At 36.1% G+C, this 9,061-nt stretch overlaps 1 non-coding gene across 1 annotated transcript; it reads right to left on the minus strand.

Moving 5' to 3' along the window:
* Positions 1-3,336: 3,336 nt before the first annotated feature.
* Positions 3,337-3,443, minus strand: LOC131250382 (small nucleolar RNA R71). The gene has a single exon (XR_009173309.1). It is a non-coding gene; the product is annotated as a small nucleolar RNA R71 (small nucleolar RNA).
* Between the last annotated feature and the right edge of the window lie 5,618 nt (positions 3,444-9,061).

The raw sequence follows: 9,061 nt of genomic DNA on the forward strand, positions 1-9,061 counted from the left end.
ATGAAATTGATAGAGGCTCGAACTGTTGGATGAATGGTAATGTCACAAGGTTAAGATTGACTGGCTTAGATTTGAACTGGGGGGGCTTAGGAGGCTTAGACTCTGGCTAGGCTTGATTAGACCAGGGTTGGGCTCTCTCTCTATCTCTCTCTCTCTCTCTCAATTTCTCCTTTGTGGAATGATGGCTTCGTAGATTCCCTCCTGGTACTTCTAGATAGAAGGGATGCTTAAGGATGGAAGGCATTGGAGATTGCCACATGGAATCATCTCGTGGGTTGGATGAGATGGTAAAATGGTAATTTTAGGTAAGGAGATGGGCATCGAAGTAAATGCACCTCAATCACATACTTAAGGTTTGGTTCAAAAAGGGAGAGATCTGCATGCTTGAGGGGCGTTGCTTGAAAGAGGGGGAGTGCCACATGGCCAGCGGCAACTTGGCTGCCGTTAGTCCCCACTTGGACTCCCTGCTTTGGTAGGTAGCACCCTCCAAGTGTGTGGAGGCTTTGTTGTGAGGGTTGCTGCTTTGAGGTTTCAGTTATGTCTCCGATCGGACTTGGTTTTGGGCTTGGGTTCGGGCTCATTTTTGGGTTTAACTAGGTGAGTTGATTGGTTGTTGGGTTAGGTAGGCTAACCAAGTGAGTTGACTCGCCAAGTTGACTCAAGGCTTTCGAGTTTTGTGTTACTAGGGTTTAGGGTTAGGCTGACTGGGTTGACTGGGTTGAATGGGCTAAGTTTAAGGTTTAGGACTAGGGTTTAGGCTTCTCGGGCTAGGGTTTAGGATTGAGGTTCAATTGTCCATACATTCGTTCAAACTCCATCAGCTTATCAGCCTAGGGTGGGTTTTGTAGATACTCCTCTTTAGTAGAGGTTGTGTGAAACTAAATGCCAAAAGCAAGTGGACACCTCGCCTTTGCCAGTTAGTCATGAGTTGGGATCTCGGTTTGTTGCCTTCCTTTGTCTCCGTGCCAGCTGGTTGCTTGGAAATAGATAATTCACACATATCATGAGGGTTTGCGGAAAACATTGTGATTGTCTTTGCGCGGGCCGCCAATCGTAACCCTTTCACTCTTAATCGATACTAACTTTGAAAAGGTACAGTGTTGAGTGTCAAATATTGCATATTTCTCCCTTGTTATTCATTTGTTTTGAGAACATAAATGCACTTAATCAACCTATTTTCACATGTTTTATCTTATGAGGTGATTTCGATAGCTTTGGAGAAAATGACGTTAAAAGTGGTGAATTAATGCTTAAAAGAGTACCAAAGTAAGGCTTGGAGATTTGGAGGTCAAGAAGGAAGAATTTATATGCCAAAGATCTAAGAAATCAAGTGCAAAGGAGGAAGAAAATACTGGAAAAATCGTAGAAACAACAATAGAAAATAGACTGTTCGACTCGACCTTCGGTCCGACTAAAGGTGCAAAAAACAGTCCAACAAGGAATGATGAATTTCAGAGCTGATTCGGTTCTACTGAATCCCTGTTCTGTGTGACCAATGGCAGGTTTGGTGTGACCGAAGGTGAATAGAGAGTTCAGGCATGAAAAGGAGTTAATTTGATTCGACCAAAAAATAAATCAGTCCGACCGAAGTTCTAATTTTAGTGCAATTGAAATCGGTCACATGCAATCGAAGCGTAACTGAACAACATAAATTAAGGCAGTTTTAGAGCCAGCCTAATCAAAGCTTATAAATAGGGGTCTTTTAAGAGTTCCTAAGCATGAATTAGGGTGCGAGGAGTAGAGCAAGGTGTCGTAGAGTTTCAAGGAGTCCCCTCTCTTCTTCAATCATTCAGTTCTAATTTGTCTTTCTTTTGTTTTTCTTCTAGGATGCTAGTCTTGTTAGGCTAATCTATTGGCTAAGGTTAAGAGATGAAGCTTGTAGTTGATTTTAATATTTAGTTTGCTAAATTCAATGACATTAAATTGAATGGTGATGGTAGTTTGATTTGGTTTGAATTTACTTCAAGTTTTTGAGTTGTTTATTTTTGGATTTGTTATGCACTTTAGGTATGATGGATACTTCAATTTAACAAATGTTCAGACCGATTTAGAGAATGAATAAATCTATATAATTGATTGATCCACTGATGCCTAAGGGTGTTTTGGATGCTTTCAATTCCCTGTTATTGATGTCCGAGTGCTTCATGAGAGAACCTATCAATTGAAATCACATCCCTTTTGATGTTGTGAATGATTTAACTGCCCTATCATTCGACTGGATAGATTAGGACTTCGATTCCAGTCGAGTTATCTTATATTGAATCAGTAATTTGATATTAAAATTACTACAAGTGGATCCCTGGATCCTTAGGCTTTTATTTATTTATTTCTACTCTTTTTATCTTACTAGATTAAAAACTTAGATAATTCATTAGACTTAGATTATTTCTACATCGTGTTCCCCATTCCCTGTGGATTCGACCTCAATCTCACCGAGTTATTACTACAATGCAGCCCTGCACTTGGGGTTATGAACAAGTTTTTGGCGTCATTGTTGGGGAGTGGCGTTGAACACATTTAGGTTTAGTTTTTTTTTTTTTTTTTTAGGTTATATTTTTATTGTGTTTTTGAATTTTCTAACTTAATATCTTAGGATTTTCAGAATTTTGTCTTTAGTTTTGTCTTATTTTACTAACATTGAGTGTTTTCTATGTAGGATGTTCAATTCAATCCCTCTCATATGGTAATACCTTCCTCTCTGAAGTTTGCTCCATAATTGTTGTAGGAGTTAGGAATTAGAAATAGAATTTGGTGTGGTTCATGCCCAAGTGGGTAATGGACCATACATTGATACTTTTAAGTGAAGGAGGTTTAGTTGACAGACTTGCGATCCACTGATGAGTTAGAAAACTTCTAAATACTCCTAAAGCATCATCTGGAATCATGGCTAACGAACAATATTTCGATGAGAATCCTGAGCATCACACGCCGCTAGTTAGGACAGTGCGCAATGAGAATGAGGTGCACCATGTTCCACCGGCGCAAACCTTGTAAGATTATTTATAACTGGTGAGAACAAGTATACCTTTCTGCATGATCTTTCTGACCAATCAAGGAAACGTGGACTTTAAACTAGGTTTAATTCAATTGCTTCCTAAATTCTATGGACTTGATTCAGAAAGTCCATACTTGCATATTAAAGAATTTGAAGAGATCGTAACAACCATACACTTTAATAATGTTCTTCCTGACACAATTAGAATTAAGTTATTTCCATTATCTCTAAAGGAGAAGGCCAAATCATGATTTTACTCGTTAAGACCTAGATCCATTGGCACATAGATTGAGATGAACCAGTAGTTCCTTAAAAAGTTCTTCTCAGCTTATAAGATCAACACTCTTAGACGAGGCATAATGAACTTTTCTCAGAAAAGAGATGATATTTTCTTCGAGTGTTGGGAGCGGTTTGAAGATTTACTTCTCGCTTGTCCACACCATGGTTACAAAATTTGGTTAACAATTAATTTGTTCTATGACGGACTTAGTCCGAATATGTGCTAATTAGTGGAAATGATGTGCAATGGCAAGTTCATTAATAGGGAATCAGGAGAAGCTTAGGATTACTTTGATATGCTACCTGAAAATGCCCAATCATGGGATACATTTAACCAAACTAGTAATCCCAGGGCAGTGCCAAGAGAGAAGGGAGTACATATACACAAAGAGGAAGATGATATTAATGTACAGTTTGCGAACCTCACACAAAAAATTGAGGACTTGGAATATAGGAAGGAATCAATTCAATCCAAAATAGTCGCCAAAATCGTATGTTGAATTTGTGAGAGCTATGTACACCTAACCAAATATTGTCCTACAATTCCTGCATTTCAAGAGGTGTTGCATGTTTAAGCAAACACTAAAAACGCCTATCAACGACCCTTCAGTGTACCAAATTCTAACACGTACACTCCTGATTGACAAAACTTTAATTGGAAAAATGAACCAACTACAAATGTAACTAATTATTCCCAAGGACAATCTAGTGGACCCCCACCCAGGAGAAACCTTGAGGATATATTAGATGCATTTATGCAGGGCAACTACAAGCTATAAATGAACTCAGAACTTTAGTGCAAGACTTGAGACACGACTAAATGTTAGGGAGACTGGAACCTTTCCGGCCCAACCTCAACCTAACTCGAAAGGACAGTTTCAGATAAGTCATCTCAACTCTTTGACTTAACATGTGGAACATGTTAAGACCATCACCACCTTGAGAAGTGGAAAAGAAATTAAAAAAAGAGATTCAAATGAAGGTTGAGAAACTTAAGGAGTTCAAAAATTCAAAGGATGGTGATGAATCTAGCAACACTTCACATGACAAAGAGCCATCACAGATATACGAGTCTTTGGCCTCATTTCTCCAACATCTCGCCTCTTTCAATTGAAACTCTTGAACCTCTAGAAGTCTGCTTGACACACTTTAAGGATTCAAACAATCCTATGATTATAGATATAGTGAGTGCCTTGCGAGATTGTGTCCTGGGATAATTGTGTTAAAACACCTCCTTCCACCAATGCCAAAGGTTCACCATTATAGGTGGAGCTAAATTTTGAACTAAAGTTAATACTTCATATTTCAGGGAGACTACGTTGAACAAATTCTCTGATATCCAATTGTTTATAGTCTCTTGTGGTACCACAAACCACTAACTTTGAAATTTTTTCTACTACATATGAAACATTCACTTTTTGGATACCTCAGGATGTAAAGAATAAAATCTTTAAAGAGGTGTATAAATTTCTCTAGACAATGACGGTCCAGGACATCCAAACTTACTAAAAAGTAGGTTTTTGGATGATCTTGTTGAAAACTTTTTTGAAAAACCTGTTGAGATACTTATTAGAGGAAGAACCGATGCCACATGATAAATAATAATTAGGACTAGTAATTTATTACTTTCTTATGATTAGTTTGTTTAGTCTTGTTTTAGTTTCATGCTAATCCCTTTAGATGCTCAAGACTTTGAACGAATCCATTCTTTTTCCTCAGGTATTATCTTCTAACTCATCCTTCTTTCATTCTCTGTGTCATGTTGAGTTTATTGCATATTTCTTACATTAAGGACAATGTAAATTTTAGGTTGGGGTGAGATTAGATAGATTTAATCAATATTTTCTTTAGTGCTGAGGAAAATAATAAAAAAATAATTTAAATTCAGTTTCAAAACTCTTTTTGAAGAGAGTATGCTGTAAATCTAAATATATTGTGAGCATTATGAAAAGATATATAGTACTTTTGAAAATCTAGAATTGAGTTAATTAGTAGACTTTTAAATAAGTTCTTTCAATGAATTGATTAATAGAGAAGTTTAAACATCAATTGAGCTTGGTTTATAAATTCACACCTAACTCATATTCTGAAAAGATAACTTGAAATTTTAGTGTTAACTTGATGATTACTGAAAAGTGATTAGGAATCAAGTTTATAGATCCTTATCTACCTTAAGCATGAAAATAAGAAGTAAAAGAATAGCTATAAAATAGTATGATTGAAAATGGCTACCTATTGGATGTGTTTCAATGAGAAATTAAAGGAAAAGAATGAATAGTGTGAAAGCCGTCAATATAAAATTAGAAAATGGAAAAATAAGAAAGAAGGAGATAGGTTCGAAATCAGTAACTTGTGTTGATCTGTCTACTTTGAAGTGATGAGCATGGCTAACATTATGATAGAAGGTTAACTTGTTTGGAATATAAGTTGGAAGTCACTAAGCACACTAAAAACTTGATGTTTGAATGCACTCTACTCACTGATTAATGAAAAGGAACTTGCTTTAAAAAGATTACTATTGACATTGAACTCTAGATTGAAGAAAATTTATTCTTATATCTTTAAATTCTTCTCACATGTATAGGATTTCACAGGATACTAGTTTTTGAAAAAGATTTGAAAATTGAATGCTTGAAACATTCATTCTTCGCTTGTTTTACTCAGGACTAGAAAAATGTTAGTTGGGAGTGTGTTGAGTGTCAAATATTGTATATTTCACCCTTGTTATTCATTGGTTTTGAGAACATAAATGCGCTTAATTGACTAATTTTCATATGTTTTCTCCTACGAGGTGATTCTTAGAGCTTTGGAGAAAATGATGCTTAAAGCGATGATTTAATGCTCAAAAGATTACCAAAGTAAGGCTTGGAGATTTGAAGGACAAGAAGGAAGAATTTACATGCCAAAGATCCAAGAAAACCAAGTGCAAAGGAGGAAAAAAAGATTGGAAAAATTGCAGAAGCAACAACATAAAACAAATTGTTCGGCTTGACCTTCGGTCCAATCGAAGGTGCACAAAATAGTTTGGCAAGGAATGATGAATTTCAGAGCTAATTCGGTTTGACTGAATCCTAGTTCGGTGTGATTAAAGATAGATTCGATGCCTTCGAAGGAAGGCTCAATGCGAATGAAGGTGAATAGAGAGTTCAGGGGTGAAAGGAGTTAATTCAGTTCGACTGAAAGATAATTCGGTCTTACCGAACTTCCAAGTTCGGTGCAACCGAAGTCGGTCGACTGTAGCCGAAGTGTAATTGAACTGCGTAAATTGAGGTGGTTTCAGAGTCGGTCCGATCAAAGCTTATAAATAGGGGTCTTTTAAGACTTCTTAAGCACGGATTATGGTGGAAGGGGTGGAGTAAGGTATCGTGGAGCTTTAAGGAGTCCCCTCTCTGTTAGTGCACTAATTTTTGCACCCTATTTGTAAATCATGTGAGTCATTATGTTAAATAGTTGGTTGAGCCTTTGGAAAGTGAAGACTAAAGACATAAGTGAAGACATAACATCAAGGAGCAAAGAACAGGTAAAATAGGTGCCTTGGTGACCCTAACCCTTGACCTAAAACAACTCATATATCTCTAGATGATCTTCACCTAATATGAATACATAATTGATCATCCCTTAGCCTTAAGAGACCAAGAGAAACATGATAAATAATGCTAGAAGAGGAGCGAAGCTACTGTATGAAAGATAGCCCATAAACAACATTTTTCGATTATGTTTGATGGCATCGAAGTCTTACTCAATCACATCGATCGAGAGTCAGAACTATCCAGCAACATATTGATAATTTTTTTAATTTTATCGATGGCATCGAGGTGCCTTCGATGACATTGAAGGGTAAGTTTAATGATATCAAAGGACCCATCAATGACATTGATAAAGAGATAGAATAGTCCAATAAGAAATTAGATTTATTTTTTACTTTCTTAATAGCATTAAGGACACCTTGGATGACATCAAAGGATAAGTTTGATGACATTGGAAATGGTCTAGATATGTCTAGCAAGAAAACATCATATTTATCTGGATTGTTCGATGGCATCGAGGAAACCTTCGATGACATCGAAGGTGTCTTTGATGACATCGACAAAACCCTTTTCTGCCCTTTTTTTACCGTTGAAGCTCGAACTTTTTATAAAGGGAAATCAGTTCTTGGGCATTATGATAGGTTTTTAAGGCAATAGAAGCTTAGGAGAATCCATGTTCATATCCCTCATTCCAAGCCTCTATTTCATGAGTTTTAAGCCATCTCCCTTGAGATTTTAAATCTAATGAGGATTCCAACCTCAACATCAAGATGTGCTTGAACTCTTCTTGTAACATCCCGAATTTTCACGACCAGAGTTTGTACTCGTGCCTAAGAAAATTGAGTGTTAATAATGTATAAATTGGATGCTTTAAAAATTACACCTTATATATATATTTGGATCACATCCAAATACATTCATGAAGGTAACATTCATGAGAATAAAATCGACTGTATTGATTATTTCATTAGAGTAAAAGAATAATCAAATGCCCTCTCAATGGGATCTTATTACAATATCAGAGTTTACAGTGGAAGTATAAAACTAAATTATAAAACTATCTTTATGTTTTTTCAGCATAATCTTCCATAGAGAGATGATACTCTAGGCCTTTAATCTATACGTCACCTGCATCATTTGTACGGTTGGAGAGAGTCAACGCCCTACTTATAGTGATGGTTATCCTTTAAGATTAACAATAATTCAAGAGATTCATAAAAGCAATATAAGGGTTCTGATACGTCTTGTACTCCACTAATACATAAGATATCAGTATGCGTAAACAACCTATATGAGATGCATGCCTAGCAAAGCGTGTGCGGCTTATTATACGTAGTGATCATCACAATGTGGAATATAATTTATAGAAAATTTGACTCGACCTGCATCTTATAATAATGGATATTCATAGGCATGGCCAACACCAATGTGGATTTACGTGAACATCTCAAAGCGACACAACAGCGCGGTTAGAGAATTTACGTAACATGATGTGTTCATATAACGACTATTTACGACATCTAATCCTGAAAAAGTGATGTAACACGTATGATGATTTACATACATCGATTTGTGTACCACGCCAACTAACCCACGGAATTACATGTCAACTGTTGAGACTCAAATATTATATAATTTTCTCCATTTATATCTTAGTTTTATGAACATGAATCAGCTTAATATTTTATTTTACTCATGTATGTGTAGCAAAGTGAATTTAAGATCTTGGATTGAAAAAGGGTGCTAAAAGTATGAATTTGATACTCAAGAATCACCAAGGCTAGGGATGGATCTTAGGAGACCAATATTGAAGAAGTCACGTGCCAAAGATCCAAGAAAACCAAGTGAGGAATGAAGAGAATCGAAGATTTAAAGTGAAGAATCCTGAAATTGTCCTAAAAAAGTGTATTATAAAGCTCTGAAGTCTATTTTAAAAAACTGCGCAGAGTGAAGTCTATTTTAACAAACAGTATAGCGAGAAGTCTATTTTGAAAAACTGCATAAATTTAAGGCGGTTTCTAGAGTTTTCCAACTTTGTACGAAAGTTGGAGTTCCCCATTTATAAATAGGGCTTCCCAGGGCATTCCTAAGCATTATTCAAGGCATCCGAAAGCAAGATCTTGGGTTTTTAAAGAGTTTTATAGTTTTAATTTATTTTTTTATAAGCTTTTAAATATTTATTTTTCTTTATTGCTTTCTTTCTCTATTCTAGTTATGTTTTTCTAGTTTCCTCTAACCCAAGCTAGAAGGGAAGTACATT

Source organism: Magnolia sinica, chromosome 6, assembly GCF_029962835.1.
Source record: "Magnolia sinica isolate HGM2019 chromosome 6, MsV1, whole genome shotgun sequence".
NCBI classification, from domain to species: Eukaryota; Viridiplantae; Streptophyta; class Magnoliopsida; order Magnoliales; family Magnoliaceae; genus Magnolia; species Magnolia sinica.